A 21552-nucleotide genomic window follows, 5' to 3' on the forward strand; every position below is an offset into this window, starting at 1 on the left:
ACAAAGTTCAGCAACTTCTCCCTTACCAATAAAGACTTTGGCTGTGACTGAAATTTCTAAGAGGGTGGCAAGACTTTTCAGATGATTGGCATTCCTCAGCCTGTAGACTACAGGACATCAGGAAACCATTCATAAATGGCAGTTATCGTTTTTAATAAAACCACAGAGACTCCTACAAATAGAAGCCAGTCACCAGACAAATTCAAATTACAGCTAAATTTTTTTAAGTTAGCTATTTGGCATACAGTGGATTTTTGTCCATGATAGTTGATCCTTACATTGAGAACAATAGGGATACCCTAAAAGAGGTGATCAGGCTAATCTTGTAGCATTTGGATGGGTCACTGCTGCCTGCAGCTGAATGAGCGCTGTCTTCAAGATATGAACAGGGAAAAGATTTCCTGAAACATGTTAGAAAACTGTAGTGCCAACCCAGTAAGGTGGGGAAGATGTCAGAAAAACTGAAAATGCAGGAGGAAAAGGCAGCTGTTGGAGTTTCATGTGCTGAGGGCTGAAGAAAGCATCACCCAGCTCAAGTTCATCTAGTAGGAAGAGTTTGCTTTTGCAATAAGCAAATATGGCCTGTGGCCACATGTCAAGCAAAGCCAGAACCTTTGATCCTGTAAACCTCAACCTCATTGAGAACAACGAGCAGCAACTCTCAGTCTGGGAAGGACATTTTAATGAAGGGCAACCTGTGACCGCAGGGCTCCAACAAGACATGCAGCAGCAGATGAAAATTAGACAGCTGAAGCTGCTACCACTCCCCGCCTTCCTCCCCACCTGCCTAACAGATGTTGCTGCCCCCAAGGCAGGGATGTCTAATCCACTCATGAATCAACTCCTAACTCATCCCACTTTCCAGCCCCGCACTTAAGGTAGCCTGACATCAAAGTTAGTTTATAAAATCAGGATGGGGCAGACAGATACAGGCAGTAGCAGCTTTAGGGGTACGATGCTAATTCACCTCTGCATTCCTGAAAAGGCCTGAGCTGCCAGCTGAAGGACCAGGATGGCAGTGGTCCATCCTGGAAGCAAGCCCCAGCAGAGTGGGGTGGTTTGGCTCTCTCTGTCTAAGGTCCAATTTGTGTCTCACCTGCAAATTTCCTCCAGGCTTCAAAAAGGTCAGAGATTTGGGGGAGAATTCATAGGCACAGGGAGATTTAAGCTCCTCACAAAGGCTGAGTCCTTCCTTCAAGCACGAACTCACCCCTAAACATAAGTCGTTTTATGCAATAGCAGTGTTTTGGTGTGTTTCTAAGACTAACCAGAAATAATAAATTTAATGTTTACTGATCTATATCCACACATCAAGTAGAGTCTCAATAGGCATTTTCGAGATATTAATAGTTATTTTTTTATACTTCTACTACAAATTTGCAGATTATTTATGTTATTATTAGGCTATTCAAAGTAACTACAGTAGGGGCTTTTTTTTTTCCCCAATTTGTATCTGTCTGTATGTACACATATGAGGTCTTCTTTACATGTGCAGGAGCTTGGGCAAAGTTTGCACAGTAATATGCTTTGGAACAAAATGGAAACAAAAGTTGGCAAAAAACATTACACTCCTTTCCTCTGCAGACACCAAGGTCAGTGGAAAGGGGAGGAGGTGCTCCAGGCGCCAGGGCTGAGGTTTCCCCTGCAGCCCGTGGTGCAGCCCATTGTGAGGCAGCTGTGCCCCTGCAGCCCATGAAGACCATGGGGTGCAGAGATCCACCTGCAGAGCAGGGAGGAGCCCACACTGGAGCAGGTGGATGCCTGAAGGAAGGCTGTGAACCCATGGGAAGCCCATGCTGGAACAGGCTCCTGGCAGGGACCTCTGGACCCATCAAGAGTGGAGTCCACACTAGAGTAGGTTTTCTGGTACGACTTGTGTCCCTCTTGGGGACCCACGCTAGAGCAGGCTCTTCTTGAAGGACTGCATCCCATGGAAAAGCGACCCACACCAGAGCAGTTCATGAAGAACTGTAGCCCATAGGAAGGACTCACCCTGGAGAAGTTCATGGAGCACTCTTTCCCTTGGGAGAGACCCCACACTGGAGTAGGGGAAGGACTCCTCTCCCTGAGCAGCAGCAGAAACAACATGTGATGAACTGACCATAACTTCACTTCCTTGTCTCCCCTGTGCCACTCGGGGGGAGGAGGTAGAGCCTGAGAAGGAAGGAGGGGTGGGGGGAAGGTGTTTTTTTAAGATTTATTTTACTTCTCATTATCCTGCTCTGATTTTGATTGGTAATACATTCAGTTAATATCCCCTAGTTCAGTGTGGTTTGCCCTTGATGGTAACTGGTTTGTGATCTCTCCCAGGCCTTACCTCAAATCATGAACCTTTTGTTATATTATCTCTCCTCTGTCTAGTTGCTGAGGGGAGTGGTAGAGTGGCTTTGGTGGGTGCCTTGGACAGTGGTAGCTCTTGGGACAGCACACTGAATTAGACTGGCCACTGCCTTGTGAAAAGTTTCAACATCTGAAACAAGTTTATGTGGGAACAAATCATAGCTTCTTCACTTCTGTCCTGCCAAAAAACTAGTGGGCAGGCTGGTACTATTTGCCCAAAATCTCTAATCCCAGGTCCAAGGAGGTGGTAATAGCTGTGAGCTCTTCACCACTCACTGGCCAGAATTAAAACTCTTGTTTTTACAGTCTTGGTGGCTGTAAAGCCACTCAGGACCCACTTCTGCCTCAGTATGAATTCTGTACTGAACTACAGAGAATGCTGGAACACAAACATGCTTCCAATTGTACATGAGCAGTACAGAAACTACAACCTACCCATTCATTTCTACAGCTGTGCGCTTAGCAGGAAAAGGCTGGACTGCAATGTGATTTCACTCACAAAATAATATCATTTACACATAAAATTACAAGAATTATTTTACACTTTGTTCTTCCACCAAAACTACTGAACAACTTTTGTAGGTATCCCAGGTACTGTATCCTTGCTGAGCTCTAAAAGGAATATTCTGAAGGCAATAGACTGTTCTTTAGTTATATGTATCTGAATGAGAGCCAAAGAAGTAACCCTAGAAAAGACAGACATCCCAAAAAAAAGGGAAGTAAACATTTTAGGGAGGAAAAACTCAAACACAGTAAGGATATGGAAGTATGTGGAACTGATACCCTGAGCACACTGATCTCAAATTCTGCTCCTTAAAGTGTTCCTCTTCTGTTTGTATGTGGACCCAATACTAAGGACAAAATTATTTATAACATATAATAAAAGCACAAATTTAGGTCCTTATAAAAAGTTAGTGATATTGAGCTTAGATCCTTTATACAAGACAATATCTGTTACTTTCCAAAACATTTACTAGATTGCAACTGAATTTATTCTTTCATATAAAATGGAAGTGTCTGGCCCACCTTTTTTATTTTATTTTTATGCCATATTAAATCACTCCAGAGACAATGATGACAGAGCAGTAAATATTTAAGATTACATCTTCTTTCCTACAACATTACTCTTTTCCTTCTCTATCAGATCTACTGTCAAACAACCCAGCTCCCACTTTTATTCTCACTTTTCAAACACTTTCAGCATCTCAGTTACACTGAGATCATCAGATTTCATTGGAAAGATGAGCAGATATCAAAAGTCTGAGACAGTACTTCCTGGAGTCAACAAGAAACACTGTCTTCCATTAGACTGGCTTAACATTAAGCTCCAAATATTTATTGCCAATTCTAGAGATCCCACGCCAGAGCTTTCAATAACAGTCATTACAATGAAGTGTTTATTGGAAAACAGCAACAGTAAACAAGTGAAAATATGTCCAGACAGAACATTTAATACTCATAACCCTTTTCCTATCTAGGGATTGCTCGAAGAGCAAAACAAGTATTTCTTTCCCTTTCTCCATTTAAGAAAAAGACTCACAAAAGACTTCAAACAAAGCTCAGGGGAAACATTAGGAAAGGAACATCATCCAGCAAAGATCAGATAATTTTGAAATTATTATTCTGATCTGTAATTCCCAGCAGGTTGACAGCTACCTGGTGAACAGGTAGTCATACACTTCCTATAGAAAAAAAGCAAACTTCAATCAACCAGTTATGCTTAGATACAATGGCACAAGAAAATTTCTAGCTGTCATCCACAAATATTTTTCCAGAGAAAGCTTTTGTGTTTGCATTTCTCTGAACCCTTCTTGGATCAAGCAGGGGTTTGTGCTGGTTAGTCGATTGGTTATGGGCTCCTGGTCCTGCCTTGTTTCTCCTATATCATGAACTTGCCTCGTTTGAAATTCTGATGCAAACCACAGCACTATGCCAAAGCTCAACATTCCAGGGATCTGCCTTTAGCCATAATTATAGGCTCACCTTTGTGCTCTCTACTTTCAAGGGCAGCAGTTGTTGTAAATTACCACAGGTAGAAAAACAAAATAATCAGAAAACAACAGCAGCATTCTCGAAGGGGCACCAAACAAGCTACAACTTTGTCCACTGACAATTTCCTCCTGGATAACCCAGACCAGGAGGTAAAAACTAATACTGGCTAACAGGAGAGCATACAGGGAAAAGGTTTCCATTAACAGTGCAACAGAAGAGCACTGTGTGGACAAGTAATGTAGGAAAAACACACCAAGATGACCACTAGGACACTGGGGACATGCAAGAAATTACTAGATGCTAGTCAGAGAAGCAAGTTTCTGAAAAGGATGCAATTTTGTTAGCTAGACGCCCTTCCAAGTGTTCAGTAACTTCTGCTCCCTATGCATTTCCTTCAGAGGTAGAAAATACAGATCTTCTAATGTTCTTACTTTGTTATTAATGTAAGTCAGAGCTTTGATGATCTCGCCAGGTGACTTTCCTTAAGGCCCCCCAGCTTGTGCAATCAAAACAGACAACTTGAGAAAAAAGAAAAGAGAAAAGTAAGTGGAGCATCTGTACTGTGTTGCTCAGGCAGATCTGGAGCAGAGGATTCTCTGTCTGTGGCAGTAACAGCACAAGCAGTGGCAGGTCAGCAGATGATTCCACCCATCCCATGCAGTAATCCCAAACAGTTTTTTCCAGTCTGATTCAATCTTTGGTTTACCAGATATATACTGATATTACCAAAAAGATTCATAAAGGATTTCTGAAGGAAGCTTATGACCACTAACAAAGTCAGCATAAATGGTAGCTGAGAAAAGACTATATCCCACCATTTCCAGACCTATAAAGAACTGAGTACTGTACAAAACACATACAGTTTCATTCTCATAAGTAGTATTGGCACATAACAACTTTGCATCTCGTTTGGATATCATCTGCATGTCTCTGTTTTCTTTCTATAACAGTGTCATAGAAGCCATGGTAGTGGAAATCCAAAAGCTCCAAAAGCAAACAGTACAGGCTGGAAAAAAAAAAAAATGTACTCTTGTCCAGACATCACTGCACTTATGTGGCAGAGACTTGGAAGCTTACCAAGTCCTATGAGGAGAGGCTGAGGGAGCTGGGGTTGTTCAGCCTGGAGAAGAGGAGGCTCAGGGAAGACCTTATCACTCTCTACAACTACCTGACAGGAGGCTGTAGCCAGGTGGGGATTGGTCTCTTCTCCCAGGCAGCTCTCAGTAAGACAAGAGGGCATGGGCTTAAGCTGTGCCAGGGGAGGTTTAGGTTGGATATTAGGAAGAAATTCTTTACAGAGAGCGTAATCAGACACTGGAATGGGCTGCCCAGGGAGGTGGTGGATTCACCATCCCTGGAGGTTTTTAAGATAAGACTGGAGGTGGCACTCAGTGCCATGGTCTGGTAACCACAGCAGTAGTGGATCAAGAGTTGGACTTGATGATTTCGGAGGTCCCTTCTAACCCAGCTGATTCTATGATTCTATGAATGGTGTGGATTCCTGATTTCAAAAACAAATTTCATTAGCAGCATTCTGATCAAGAAAATGCCTTCCTACAAGACACACATAATTTTAAGGTTCTAGGAATACATAATGCCAGGTATTAGAGAACTGCAAATCTGTTCCATTTTCTTAAAGCTAAGTGTTCTCTGACTCTTCTCTTATAGTACTGTAAACCTGGAATAACTTCAGTGAATTCCCATGAGTTGCAGCCATCTAAGATAGAGACAGTGTGAAGGTAAGCTGCCTGTTTAGTAATCTTTATTGCTAAACAACTCCATCTCCTACCATGGTAAAATGGAAAGCAGTTTCAGAGTGTCTTTGCCTTGTCTTTTGCCTGCTTAACAAAAATATACTTGCTAAGAGGCTTTCAATCACTCTCTCCAAGTACAACAACAATTAAAATTATTTTAGAACTGCTTTTGGTGAGGTAGGTAGGAAAAGCAGCCTCAGCAAGGTATCCTTCCCTGCAAGCTCTGTACAACTGAGAGAGACAACAAAAGTTTCCATTTCCTAATATTCTTTCTAATGCTGATCCCAGTCTTATGATTTCTGTTGATCTTCATTGCAGGCTACTGAAATAAAGACTTAATGGAACTATAAGTGGGACTTCCTAAAAGCAGCTGAGTGTTATGTACTTTTTCAAGAGCTATCATATATGCTGTGTGAGGTCAGAAATCTATCCTGGCTGTAACTGATGTTGAATTGACCATAACTGAAGAACAAAGGCAAAGGAAGTTTCTTCACTGCAACGTGTCTGAGGTGTAAGCATGAAAGCTGAAGAGAAGAACTGAACACAGTTTAAAAAAAAAAACACAAACAGATTGGAAACAACTATACTTGTTTTAAGGATATAACCACTTCAAAAGTGATAAAAAATTAACATGAATATGACAACATACACGTATAAATAGATTGTGTTGCTGCTTTATCTGCAACATCCTCTAGATGATATGCAGACACAGCTTTCCTGCATTTCCTATTACTTTTTTCTTCTCCGAAATGTCAAACATTTTCTTCAGAAGCACAAGAACTACACCAAAGAGACCGATGAGATTTACACTCATACTCAAACTGATTCTTTTCTAGAATAATTAAGCCATACACCAAGACCTTGGGAATCTCTAACAGTCTATATACCTCACTGGTTTTATACAGAGACTTAAAACCACTGTATGTTAAGCCACAAAACCAAAATTATCTGGACTAAGCATTCTCTATCGGTGATGTTCCCACTGCACTCTTTCTTCTGACAGTGCAATATCAGAGGAGAAAAGATGGAGAAAGAGATAGTTCCAGCCAAGGAGCTAGACAATATTAATCCATTATCCTTCAAGAACAAGGAACAGTTTTGCATAAAGCTGAGCCTCTTTCTAACCATCTGAGTATTTGATCTCTGTATCAGAGACATACTAATGAGAATAAACAAGGGTACAAAGACAATGAGCTTTCCTAGACTTGGTGTGTATGAGCTCCAGCTACCTTGGGGTTAGAAATCCAAAGCAATGAGGAAGCCAAGCTGTGTGCAAGTAAAAGTGGTTTTCCTGTGACTTAAAGGACACAGAGAGATAAGCAACAGAGCAACCAAGGGTCTACAAACATGGCAATTCGATTTTGGACTGGCATGCTCTTTTGATCCTTTATTTAACGGACAAGTGAATTCGAGCTAGGTTAAAGCATGCTATTTGTGTCCTGAGTGCTCTGTTACACTGTCAGATCTTACTCACACAATCTGAAAGAAATCAAAGTTTATCTGAGCATAAACAAGGAAATGATATGGTGCCAATTTGTGTAGCAATTCTAGTGGGGCCAGTTGTCTACTTCCTCTTCTCATAGAAGCTGATACCCTTAGAAAAGCAAGAAAATGAGATGCAGAGAGGACAAGCCAGTGAATGAATACTAACGCAGCTACCTTTAAAGCACCTAATCCAAACAAACAGGGTGATGGGGTACAAAGGAGGCCTGCACTCCTTCACAAGCACACATCTGTGCAAGTCAATGTGAGCAGGTGTTCTGTAGGGACCAGGGAGTAGTGGGGGAAACTGGGGACATGTGACAGTACCCCTGAGGGCTCTTCAAGTAGCAGGAGGGCAGGCCAGGAACAGCCTCAGCTACCACCCCAACACACATCTCGCTGAATATTAAGCCTTCATCTGGACTAAAGTAAAATACCACCATGGAATCATCATAGAAACATAAAATGGTTTGGGTTGGAAGGGGACCTTGAAGATCATTTAGTTCCAACCCCCCTGCCATGGGCAGGGACAGCTTCAACCAGACCTGGTTGCTCAGAGCCCCACCCAGTCTGGCCTTGAACACCCCCAGGGATGGGGGATCCACAGCTTCTCTGGGCAACATGTTCTAGTGCCTCACCATCCTCTGAAAAGGTTTTTTCCTACTATCTAATCTAAACCTACTCTCTTTCAATTTGAACCCATTCCCCCTTGCCCTGTCACTACATGCTCTTGCAAACAGTCGTGTCCCATCTTTCCTATAAGTTCCCTTCAGATATGGGAAGGTTGCAATTAGGTCACCCTGAAGCCTTCTCTTTTCTAGGCTGAACAATCCCAATTCTCTCAGCCTTTCCTCATAGGAGAGGTGCTCCATCCCTCTGATCAATGTGGTCACCCTCCTCCAACAGGTCGGGGGCCTTCCTGTGCTGGGGACCCCAGGGCTGGATGCAGCACTGCAGGTGGGGTCTCACCAGAGGGGAGTAGAGGGGCAGAATCACCTCCCTCCGTGCTGCCCACGATGCTTTGGATGCAGCCCAAGACACATTTGGTTTCTGGGCTGTGAGTGCACATTGCAGCTCATGTCCAGCCTCTCACCCACCAGCACCCACAAGTCCTTCTCAGCAGGACCAGCCTCTCCAAACCTTCCAGCAGTTGAAGCAGTATCTGATGGTGCCTGGACAATCTGCACTGCCGGGGGTGCTGCACATCTGCCAGCCTGGGCCTCCCTCCCTGATATGAGAGGTCATTTCCTCTCCTCTATCCACTAACCACCAAATTGGAAAAAGAAGCTCCTGTAAAACAACAGATGTGATGAGAAAGGGGCAACTGAAGCGACAAAGAGAATGTCACTGTGAATAAACAAACAAGTGTTTATTACAGAAGGAGTTACCATCTCCACTTTGTCAAAGGGGAGAAGATAACGCTCATTTTGCAAACAGTCATCCAGGGACAAGCAGGCACTGAAGAAAATGCAGATACCATCCCTCCCAGTCCACTCCTCCCCTCTCACGCATTCCTGCCCAAGTTTTTCATGCTGGTGTAAGAGAGACAAGAATCAGAAGAGACTATGGTTGTGCCCAAGGCTGTTTTACACATTAGCCAGCCCTGAATCAGCCAAGACTCCTGCAAACCTCTCATATCTTGAATTTTCTTTGAAAAAGGAAATAAAGAAACTCTGCATAACTGACTGATCAAAGAGGCACACTGAGTTATTGTTCAAATGACACCTCCTTGTGTTAAGGTGACCTCCAAACGAAACGTGGGTGCACAACTGAGTGATTAGAACAGCACACAATTATTAAAACAGCATCAAATTATTCAGTATCTAAATGCATATGTTTAATATCTGAAAGGTTATCTTGATTCATAACACACAAACAATAGGAGGATCAGAGTAATTGTCTTGCAAGCACAGGAGCTTTCTGTTCCCATAATCCACTAACCAGGAAAAGCATCAGACCTGCACAGCAAACAGAGAAGATTAAATTGTTAGCTGTCAAAGGCAAGATAAAAGGGAGAAGTCATTTCTGTGCCTCCAGCTGCACAGGTTGAGTTCAGTTCCAGAACACAGTCAGTCTTGCCAGTTCCTGGCGTTATAAATTCATTAGTCAGCCTTTAACTCTCCTGAAACAATCCCCTTCCTCACATGCCTTTTAAAAACATCTTTTTCTCATGATAGATCCCTTTGATTTGTGTAGTCTAGGCACTGGGGAGGAATTAAGCTCATATTTTCAGGCTTTTCCATGCAGATCAGATGAGCCAAGAGATCTAAAACACATTCTTCTCTTTTTTTAACCAAAAATGAGTGTGTTCCCTCCAGAAGTCAGGGCTTGCAGAAAGCTGCAAAGGTTTCTGATGAAATGTTGGGACTAGTCAACAGCCCAGGAAATTCTCTGATGTGGTAGAGAGAAACCAGTGGTGAAGCTACTTTGGACACAAGATGCCACTATGAATGATATTTACAATAAGCCTTAATTAGCCTATAGTTTCTTAGTTTTATATGAATCCATGTTTAAAACATGAGAAATTGGTTATTCTGTACAACAGGAAAAAAAAAAAGTGGAGAACCGTAGAGAACTGCATCTCTAAGGGAGTCTGCCATAAGCCATCCAGAACCAGCCACAATTTTAGTACCATCCAGGGGTCTTTAAGTTCAATACAAACTACAGGGCTCATTGCAGGCGCAAAAGGTAAATATCTGTCGCCTGAAATATCAATTTTATAAATTAAAAAACTCACATCATTAATATTTACCATTTAGATTAAGTCAGGAAGTTTCAGCACTGAGACAGTGTTTCAGCAAAGTTGTCTGATTTCCCTTTCTTTACAGAAAAAAAAAATAAGATAGTTCTACAGCTCACAAATTAACAGGCAAAGAAGTTTGGAGTACCCTTAATTGAAACTAAAAAGTACAGTTCTGTTCATTTGCATTCACTAGAAAATTTTAGCCATCCCAACTCAGTTCCCTGTTTTGTGGCTACAGTTCATACCCTGAACTTCAGAACTTCTCTCAACCCATACTTTGTAGCTGAGAAAACCCAAAATAATGTAGAAAATCTGGCCAACAGAAACACATAAAAATTGAACTTGTAGAATTTTATCTTTTATGCCATTTTTGTATACATTAATATGTTTGTACATGTGTACAGAAGCAACACTCCACTGAGAAGCAGCACAATCCAAGTTAATTGTGTTAAAAGTTCAATTTCAAATTAAAATCTTGGGGAAACTATTGCTTTACCTATTTATTTAGATTATTTCATTTCCTCCAAAACCAGCGTTACAAGATCTCTCCTCCTCTACTCCACTCTCCCGTATTAGTGAAGGAAAGCAGTTTGTGAAATATGCATGGACAATAGCCTTTAAAAATGTCAATTGCTATACAGCAATACATCATTCCTCTGGCTAGAAGGATATACCTATATCTGGTATCCCATATGCTCCTGGACTTTAAAGTTAGAGTCAACGGATAGAAACAGGGCACAGGTCAGAAGGAACTGAAAACAGATCAGGGGAATCACAGACTTGTATGAGAGAAGTCCCAGATTCCAGAAATCATAAACATATACACAGAGAAGATAAAACAAAGGAAAAAAATCAGAATAACCAGATGGAATAGTGTTGCTGAGAGCTCCTAGCCTTGACAGCTGTCATTTGACTTAAAAGATCAGTCTCATTTTTTTTTTTTTTACAAATACTGTATTATATTTACAATACATTCAGATTTTAGAGGGACAGGCTCCCTCCAAAACTTAATCAAGTTTGTTTTACTTGTTCTCCAGCAGGAAAGATGTCTTTCCTCCATAAATCTGTTTATTATTTACCTCCATTTTTCAATTCAAAGTCATCTAAGCATGTCATTGAAATTCTATATTCTTATTTTTAAATGAAGGATGTGTGTTATAATTTTTTAGGAGATCTATGCTAAACTGTGTCCTATAAAATGATCTCACATAACTAGATATCTAACCAGCAATCTAAAAGATATCTTAAATGGCCTGTCTAAAAATGCACTTCAAACTCAGAAGGGTATATAGTTCATAAATTGTGAGCAGCTATTAAACTGTTATGCAAATGTCTTTGCAGAATGGGGACTTTAAATGATAAAGAAAGAGAGCAGTGATTTTATTCTCCTAGGGATTTGTTAAAAAAAAAACCCAACACATATAATTAGATAATATTCAAGAACTGCATATTATTCTAAGCTATTCCGAATCCAGGTTTCTTAGGGAATACAGAAAACTTTACATTTGTTTTAATCACCACTACAGATTCTACTTCCTAATAATTTCCCATGAAGAAATGGAAAGTAATTAAAGACAACCTTTAGTGCTGGGAGAGAAGAAAAGAAAATCTGACAAAAGGTAAGCATTAAATGAATGAACATTAAAAAGGAAAGAACAAACTTTTCTTCTGTTTAATTTCATTAAAAAGTTTTTTGCCTTTTGCTTAAAAAAAAGGGGGGGAAAGTACAAAACACCCAACTTTGAAAAATTATTATTCTAACTATAGTTAATTATAATTAAAAGCCATCCAAAGCCACAAGGTATTATTTAGTGAACTGCAATTCAGGTAGTGACTGTTTAGCTGGGGATTTATCGTACATAATATTAACCCTCCTAAAATTAACAGCAGAATACACTGTACTGATTTGCCTAGACTGACATGTTAGTTCCAGACCAGTCTTTGCTGGGATCTCATTATAAATCCTGAAAGAAGAACATAAACCCCTTTTCTTCCTGCTGAATTTGCTCTTCCCTGTCCTAGGAGATCCATCCCCTTGCTGCTAGTGCTCTTACCTACTGGAATGTTTTTCACACAGGTGGTAGGTGTTGACACACACAGGTCTGGCAGTAGTTTGACATGCAGGACAGGTGTTTCTTATACCTTTTTTCTTTGTTATGAAAGATCTGTAATAAGATTTGTCTCATACTATAAATTATGTGATCCAGAAAGCCCCAAAAGTTTGACTGTAGGTTTGTGATGGTGTGACAACCCACCCTAAGTCACTCTCTAAAAGAAAACCTCAATTTTAAAAACAGGCTCATGAGGCTGTCCAGCTTCCTATTTCAGTTTCATGAAATTGTCATTTCAACCTCAAGCTCCAGTCTGTACCTTCTCACTGCAACACATTCCCCCAGTTCCTCCCTCCTGAAATGGGAGAACATATAAATCCAATCTTTGCATACTAAATCTTCCAGCTATTTTATCTTTACCAGGACTTGACCCTATTTTCAACCATTCAAAACACATTCTTCCTGATGAAGACCCAGCCCTCTGGGAAATGAGGCTCAAATTTGCCCATTGCAGCTGTCATTCACTCAGGTACTCAGCACACACCATCACCCGAGACAGGTCCAGGTCATGAAGGAATAGCAGAGAGAGCAGCCTACGAGTGCCAATTAGTGTTCAGATTGCAGCTGACTCAGCTTCAGGGACAAGATAGAATCCAAATTTTTTGTGTACCAGCAATTTTCTGCTTTCTTATGCCTATCCTCTAGCTATTACCATGCTTCACTATTAAGACCTTTTTTCTTCCTCAACTCCAAATATAACTACCACTTCCTTAGGCTCCTACCTTGTCTTACTTTTCGTCTGACAGGCTAATGATCTGTCAACTAATATTAAATTATTTGCTCTCCTAATTGCCTGTTTTCAAATAATAGATTGTGGAGGAAGGTGGCTACCTTAGCACTTTCCCTGTATATTTCAAAAGAAGAAAGAATTGATGCATTATAAATGAAAGGCTCAAACCCCAAGATACCTATAGTCCTACTTATTACTCATACATATATTTCATCCAGAATATTAAAATGTATTACAAAATTTCTGCAGTATTTATTTTTTCATTCCCTTCCAGTATCAGTTACTTTCATTCCGAAGCCTATGAGTTTTTCCCCTTTTCAGATCAAACATTTAAAGCATCCTGAAAATTTAATAGCACCGTAATGCTGCATTTTAAAACACGGAGAAAAAAAATATCATTGAGCCCACTGATGTTTTTTCCACCTTGTAAGAATTCTTCCTGTATGCCAATAAAACAAAATGAAATCCAAACCGCAGACAGCTGACCAGGTTACCAGTTTGAGATCAGTTTGGCTTTGTGACACAGGGGCTACACATGTAATAAGCTTAAGAATAAAATCTTTCCAGAGTTAAAGAGACTCAACTGATGAGGCTTTCCATGTAGAGCAGGGAGAATGCAGAAAGCCAAGGTGGTAACGGGATGCAGGCACAGGGATGCACACATACAGGAAACAAGGTCCCCCTACCTGTCTCCTCCAAATCCCGTAATTATTTTTCTTGGATGGATTTCTGCTCATGTTTTCTTCAACCCTTCCTGGACTCTACGATGAATCAATTGGAGTACTCTGGTTACCCTGAACTTCTGAATAGACTGAAGGTGGAAAAAGACATGGAAAAACACTGACTAAAGACCTGTTGGCAACTCAATAGAGACATGTTGGAAGGAGCCAAATAAAGCTCCTCTCTCTTTCAGACCTTTTGGGTTCACAAAATGAATTTGCTTCAATACTCCACCGAGAGCTTCATCCTCATTTCACCAGTGTGCTGCAGTCTGACAAAAAATGAATGTGTGGGTTTGGAGAATAGAAAAATGAAACCTTGCACTGTCACAGGGCATTTGCAGAGGCAACAAGAAAACAACAGACCATCAGCTATAGCAAATTTGCGGCATAAAAACCATGCACAACAGTATTCTTTCCTTTTTGTTGACCTTTATCTCTGAACTTCAGTGTTTTAACAAGTGAGGTTTCTCAACAGAGAAGAAAATTCAAGATTGTATGGCACTGAGTTGAACCCAGTAACATCAAATATGTATGATTTCCTCAAGAAGCTAATCAAACTTTGTAAAAACATTATTAGTACAGAGAGATAGCTCTACCAAAATAATCTTCCTGCTAAAAAATAATATTCACTTTAAAGGCTAATATGACAGATGGTTTAATGCAGAACATTGCTTAGCTTTCATCCATTTGTTTTAATTATTATCTTCTAAAAAGTAAAGCCTCAAAGGATTCTCAAAATTTTTAGTGAGTTTAACATTAAACACATAAACATATTAGGTATAGCATATTTGTCTATGCCTAGTATTTGTTTATCAAGATAGGCAGAAAAATAAAGCACAACATAACCAGTAAGACCTTAAGTCAATGTAGGGAACCTGAAACCTTTAATTACAAAAATAAAATCCTAAAATTACTTTCACATTAGAAAAATAGAGAACTTGAAAAAGATAACTTTAAATTTCCTTTTGGATGACAGTTAATTGCTAACAAAAATACCTGCATCTGTCAACAATTAACAGTAAGTGAATATAACTTCCCAGAAACTTAATTACAAGCCTTTTCACCTCTACCCTAATGACCTAATCAAAAGATGATAGAGAAATATTTGCATTACTTGTACCAGCTATTTGGTCCTTTAATCCGTAAGTGTGACAGATGATCATCAAATATCCACCTTTGTATCCTTGCATTCCCAGTAGCATACAACACTTTCTTAATCAAAGAAAGTGCCCTGTGACCACACTTCATGATCAGTCTGAACCATGGACTGATGTGTCTTCCATAGTACCTACTGTGAGGGAAACTTAGTGAAAAATAAGCACTTTTTTAGACAATGACTTGCTCACATACTTAAATTCACGTTTTCTAAGTGAATAACAATAAAACCAGATAGACCCTAATGTTGTTATTTAACACATTACCTATTCAACTGAGAAAAGCACCTCTCATTCTCTGGGAAACTCCTAATTTTCTATAGTTACTGGGAGGTCACAAAATCAGAGGTGTCAATGGGAAAACATGCTCCCTGTCCACCTCCTCAAGCTCCCTTAATTTAGGTGGGGGTTTTTTATAGATTCCTTTCCCCCACACAAGCATTCTAGTCTGTATTCTGCACAGTTTTTGTGGATTGCTCTTTTAGAGCACATTTCCTTTAAAGAATGAAAGAGCTTGAAGAGTTCTTACAAACAGAGGCAGGTACTGCACAGAGGCAATGGATAATAACGATTTAAAACATTGATTCCAGTCCAGCCTCGGTGAATGAGTTAGAATTCCAGTAGGAATTAAGTGACTCCAATATGAATTCGAGTTTGGGCAGAGCATCAGGTAATCATGAAAAAGCAGAAGGCCACCATGCCCTGCCATTATATTTTTGCAGGAGTTTTTCAGGTCACATCATTCTTTCCCTGTGAGCCAAAGCCAGATATAATCCTGTTTTTACTGCCATGGAGAATAATAAAAGAGAGGCCATTAGTCTTTAATTTAAGGTTTACGACACAGAAAATTTTAATGGAAGGTAAATTAACTATTGACATTTATCACAATAATTTGTTCCATAGCCTCTGACCTGCAAGACAATAGCAGGATAATAAAGGCTTCAGGACACAACTGAGCTGGGAGAAGAAACTGCCAGTTATCAGATGCAAATAAGCAGCCTGTCAAATGTGAGACTTCTTGTTTTACAGACACAGAAAATCCAGTGGTGACTGTTTTATCTTTGAGATATATTCACACACAAGCAATCAAAACATCTTTCATATCCATTCATTTCACAAGTATAGGCAAAATGAGGTCCTGAAAAATCTTTTTAAAGGAAGAAAGCTAAATTGCTACTGACCATTACGGCATACAAAACAGCCAGAATGATATCCTCTTGAGAAAAATGCTTAAAAACTTTCAAGATGATTTACAGATGTAAGCTTAAATTCAAAAATACTCTACCATATGAAGGAACTACGTTTTAAACATGTATTAGGCAGGGTAATATAAAGGAGATCTGAGACAGTAAGAGACAGTCTTTTTGACTTAGGGGCTTGTTCCAATCATATTGTGAAAAACTGGAATATTGAAGCTTTCCATTCAAAATAATTTTTAACACTAGCTATTAATAACATATTGCAGGCAGGTCTATATTCTTCCAATGTAATTTCACTGTATTTTACATCATGGGTAGGTAATTGTAAATGTATTTTTTTTATATATTAATAAAAGCATAGTACAACAGTGTATAACTGCTAAAAGCCTCCGTTCCGGGATTTTGTAATTAAAATGTTGGTTTCATATCAACATGACAGAGCTTGTGCAGCCCAGGAGCAAAAATATGCTCATAAATACTCTCCTTCTACCACACAATCCCTGTGTCTTTGCATTCCTGCAGGAAGCCTCATCTAGCAGCAGGAATCAACACTGGACTTTATATCCAGATCCTTGCCCAAAACTGTCCTGAAGCTGTGACTGTAAACTGGCTTTAACATCACAGGGCAGCATAACTCTGGCATGTCAAGCCAAGCATTAGCTGACTTTTTCATAAGAATATTTTCCTAAAGAATGGAAGAAAAAGAAAAGAGCATCAAATCCTGTGTTTAGGCACCAAGCAGTATTTATTTAAATATGCTTTTGTTCATAATTATACCATCCTGTGGGGAGGGTGGGGCCATGAAGCCAAACACACAGGCCTTAATTAGACCAAATTCTCCTGAATTTAAGAGGAAGTTTGTCTCTTTAAAACTCAAGACTCGGATACTTTTTCCTACACCCAGCAATTGATCATTATTTTTCCCTTGAAGCCTGATTAATTGTTCATATAATGTAACTTTTTTCCTGGCCTGTGTAACTGAACTCCTTTTCATGTGTGTCTCATCATTTTTATTACCTAAACCGAGCTATTGGCAACAGCATCGTCCTGCCTTGGCAATTTCTATAGATTAAATAAATGTTGCATGAAGATGTTTTTCTCTTTATCTGTTTTAAATTTGTTGCCTTTTAATTTCAATATCCCTTTGTTCTTTTGTTGTGAGAAAGAGCAAAAGCTGAGCATTTGATTGAGCCTCTCCATACCAGTTCATTTTTCATACACTTCCAATGTCTTTTATTGCATCCTCCTTCCTTAACTAGGTCAGGCAAGCCCTAGAAATCTCTGGTAGTCCCTTAGCCTCTAATAATTTCCACAACCTTCTGCATTGCTTCTATTTCTGCCAGGTCCTGCTGCTGTAATGCAACTGGAATTGAGTGTAGCATTCAAAGTTAAGAGAAAGATCTGTTTTGATAATGGCAGTTAAATATTTCCCGTGTTGTTTTGTGTCACTGTCTAATATATCCCACTACTTCACTTGCTCTCATTGCTACTGCAAACCCTGTCCCCACCCTTACTGAGCTAAGCCTAGCTGCCTCATATCCCATGTCACGCTTCAGTAAGTCAACGTATTTTAGTGAATTCAGTCGAGAGATGAAAACTGAACAAAACACTCCAGTTCTGTCTCTTGTACTTCATGTTGTACCACTCCACCCTCAGAGAGCCCATGGCTGTGGTCCCTGGACATCACCAGACAAAGGCTGTTACTTCACCCTGGAGGCACTGTAAACCCAGACTCTGCCTAGGCAAGTACTTCTAAACATACATGTTCCCAAGAACTAGGTTACATCTGTCTTTTGATGCCTGCTGGGGTGAGGGTCATAGTTATTTCTGTTCCACAATTTTGAATTGTCTTTTCCTATGCTCCAGTTTATTTGCATCACTTCCTAAAGTATGGGACGTCTCTTACATGGGTGCCCATTTCTCTTATCTATAGGTTACCTTTTTTACACTAATAAGGTAAAAATGTTACCAATGATTATAGCTTCTCTGCCAAAAGTTATTTCTCACTCTTTGCTTTGGGGGTATGAAAACAGGGTTGTTTACCTAGTGAAGGAGCAGCTTATGTCATGTCAGTAATTTTCAACTCAGATTTAATCAAAGAAATCCAATACTTTCACAGCATTTTTTGCTTCTCTGTTAAAGGTATTATGGCATAGTATTTACATTCAGCACACCACTGCTCTTAAACCTGCTCCAAAGTTTAAGGAATAGCCTAAAAGATCAGTAAGGTCTGTCTAGCAGCAAACCCACCACTGAACTTGAGGGTGGAAATGATATCAGCTGTAGCAGCTTCCCCCCAGCCTGACCACTGGATTCACAGCTAGTCTCATCTGGTCCTTGTGGACCTGAAGTTCCTTGACACTGGCCAGTTTTCAAAAGGCCAGAAGACTTTCCAAGTAGTATTACAATAAAACTGTCACACACAAATGCATATTTTTTAAATTTCAAAACCTTTTTTTTTTTAATTCCTCTCCTCAGGAGGGGATTTGGAGGAGAGGTTACTCTGGTATTTTTGAAACAGCTAATCCACTGCTTTTCAGACACACCACCATACATATCAGAGATCCCACAGCTGGAGATGATCACATGTTCATCATCTGATAACAGACCATTTGCAAAAGCAGGACCTTAGCTATGGAGCAATCTGCCAGTAAGGATCACACTGGGCTCTATTGCACTTCACTCTCAGAGACCAGTCTCTACATAACAAATGGAATAAAACAAATGAAAAAAAAAAAGGAAGTGCAAGTTCTTGACCTCATTCCACTGTTAGCTCTCATGGCAGTTACTCACATCTAGTTCTGTAAAGTATTTCAAATGCTTCAGTGTGAAATTCTTTTGAAATGCCATGGACTGGTTTAGATTTGTAATATGTAATGAAAGATAACAGGTAGATGCTTAAAGAGAAAAAAAATGAAATTAAGACACATGTGCCCAGCAGCTGCCTGAGGACTAAGACACAGTAGACAGCAAAGCAACATCTAAACCCTTCCATCAGGATGAGATGTGAATGACTCACTGTACTGAAAACACTTTTCTTCTCCCCTACATCCTCGCTTTGCTCAGGTTTCAGGGACAGAAAATCAAGACTCTTGGCTTAGAAATAAGCAGAGGCACTCCCTGGCAAGACTGACTGATGTACATGGTCAGGAAAGAGATTTCAGAGCACACTGGGGATCCACCATTTACTATTTTCTCCTCTTCCCTTAGATTACTTGCAGTTTTGTTTTAGCCTAAGGTACCTGGAGGGTACAGTTAGGGATGTGTCTGTGGCTATGGATCTCCAGCAGCAAAAGCCTGAACAATCCCATTAGAAGCAGCTTGGTGAGCAAGGACGAGTAAAGAGGAACCTAAGAAAAAGCAAACAGGTGTGTACAGGGCCACTTTCTTTATGGAGAAAGAACCACATTGAAAAGCACCATTTGGACCTCCTTCAAAAATTATGGAAGAATGAAGCTAAATTATTAATAAAGGAACTGGTGGAATTCTTCATCTATTTTTGATTCTTTTACAAATTTTTATTTTTTTTTATGGGGAACTCCTGTTCTGGAAAAATCATCAGATTATTTTTTAATGGATTTTGTTTTAAAATACTTTTAGGAGATACTTTTTGAACACAGAGAATATTTTTTTACTTTTGGGGGGGGGGGGAAAGTGTGTTGACCAGCTAGGAATGAGAAGTGGTTTTGTGGTTCTCTACCTGCTGACAGTTGCTTGCTTTTTTTCATAAATATTCATAATCCACTGAAGCTCTCTTTGTAGATCTAAGAGAGGAATTCTGGGGTTTGCGTATGAAAAAGATAGATTTGGATACTATAGAGAACAGAAGAGGCCTATCAGAGTGCTGTCTATGGCAGCTGTCATCTTCATTCTTCTTTCTGGAAAAGAAAAAAAGGCATTTGCCTTTTGTGGAAATAAACACACCATTCAGAAACAAACAGGTATCAAAGTGGTGAAACTTGGCTTTCTGGGGCAAGTTCACACTGACACAGTAAGGTATGTACAGAGGTTTCCCTAAAATCATACGATTCCTTAAAATCAATCAGTAAAACGGTGTTGATGAGCTGAACTAATTATTCTGGCTCAGCAGTAAGCACATACATGCATGGTGCATTGCATGGAGTAGTCACTTCACAGAAAAAATGGTCAGAGGAAAAGCTGAACTAGGATGATTTACCAGGCAGCTTTAACTGTTTCTACCAGTGCTACTATGGAAGCTTCAACACTGTGGGATGTTTTGGTGGGAGCTGGTTTATACCAACACTTGCAGCTTTTAATCAGCACAACCTACAAACACAAACATTTTGGACCAAACACTCAGCATGAGCAAATAAAAATTTAAAATAGAAGATGGAAAGGACAGCTCCAACTCAAGCACCTTACAGGTAACAATCACCAAGTAGGACATTTGTTTGAACAAAAAGAAATTGAAGTACTTTGGCAGACGAGATTTCACGTTGAGTGTCAGGAAAGTAGTCTCTATACACCAGGCTCTGGGAATACCCTCCAAATTGCTTTATCCATCATCAAGAAGAAAAAGTCCACAGCCTGTCACTGGACTGGTTTCTGTGTGAGAGATGCTGGGCAGGATGATCAGAAACAAAAAGTCAAGATATGCAGATCAATAAGAAATTCAAAGCAGGAGAGGAAACAAGCTCATGGACCCAGAAGAGAGAAAGTCCATTAAATTTCCTCTGATCCTTGAATGCCACAAAATGTATATCCTAAAGAGATAAGATGATAATATATTTCTTAAAACAACCTTATAGAGGAGGTAGCCTGATTTGCTGAGTGACACACTGAAAATGGAGAGTCTTAGGTCCTCTGCCTTTGCAAACCCAAATCAGTCAATTTTATAGCCCAAAGGGAATACAAACACTAATGATGCAGTAATCACTTCTGCACAAACACCCCCATAACAAAATGGATAAATCTATATTATTTGTTTGAACTAATAAAAATAAAGAGTATCTTACAATCTCTCCCTGCCTTGCAATCAATAACTGTGCTCTGCTTTGGTTTTTCTGAACTGGCAGGAGACCATTACCTTGTGACAACGTTCTTCCATTTAAATCTCACCTCTCTAGAAACACTCCATTGACCAGATTTTACCTGTAAACATTGATTTAGGATGAAAAAAAGGAAAACCAACAAAATCTCAGTAACCACCATCCACTAAAGCCATGCAACCTGAGCAGAAACACACTTCTCAAGAAAGACTTACTTTGGAGAAGAAGAATATGACGGGGGAAAAAGAACCCCTTCTTTAGAGCTAAAGCATGCTTGCTGCTAAATAGCCTCTTTGTATAATTAGGATTTGTGAAG

The sequence above is a fragment of the Pseudopipra pipra genome, chromosome 4, assembly GCF_036250125.1.
Source record: "Pseudopipra pipra isolate bDixPip1 chromosome 4, bDixPip1.hap1, whole genome shotgun sequence".
In the NCBI taxonomy this organism is placed as follows: Eukaryota; Metazoa; Chordata; class Aves; order Passeriformes; family Pipridae; genus Pseudopipra; species Pseudopipra pipra.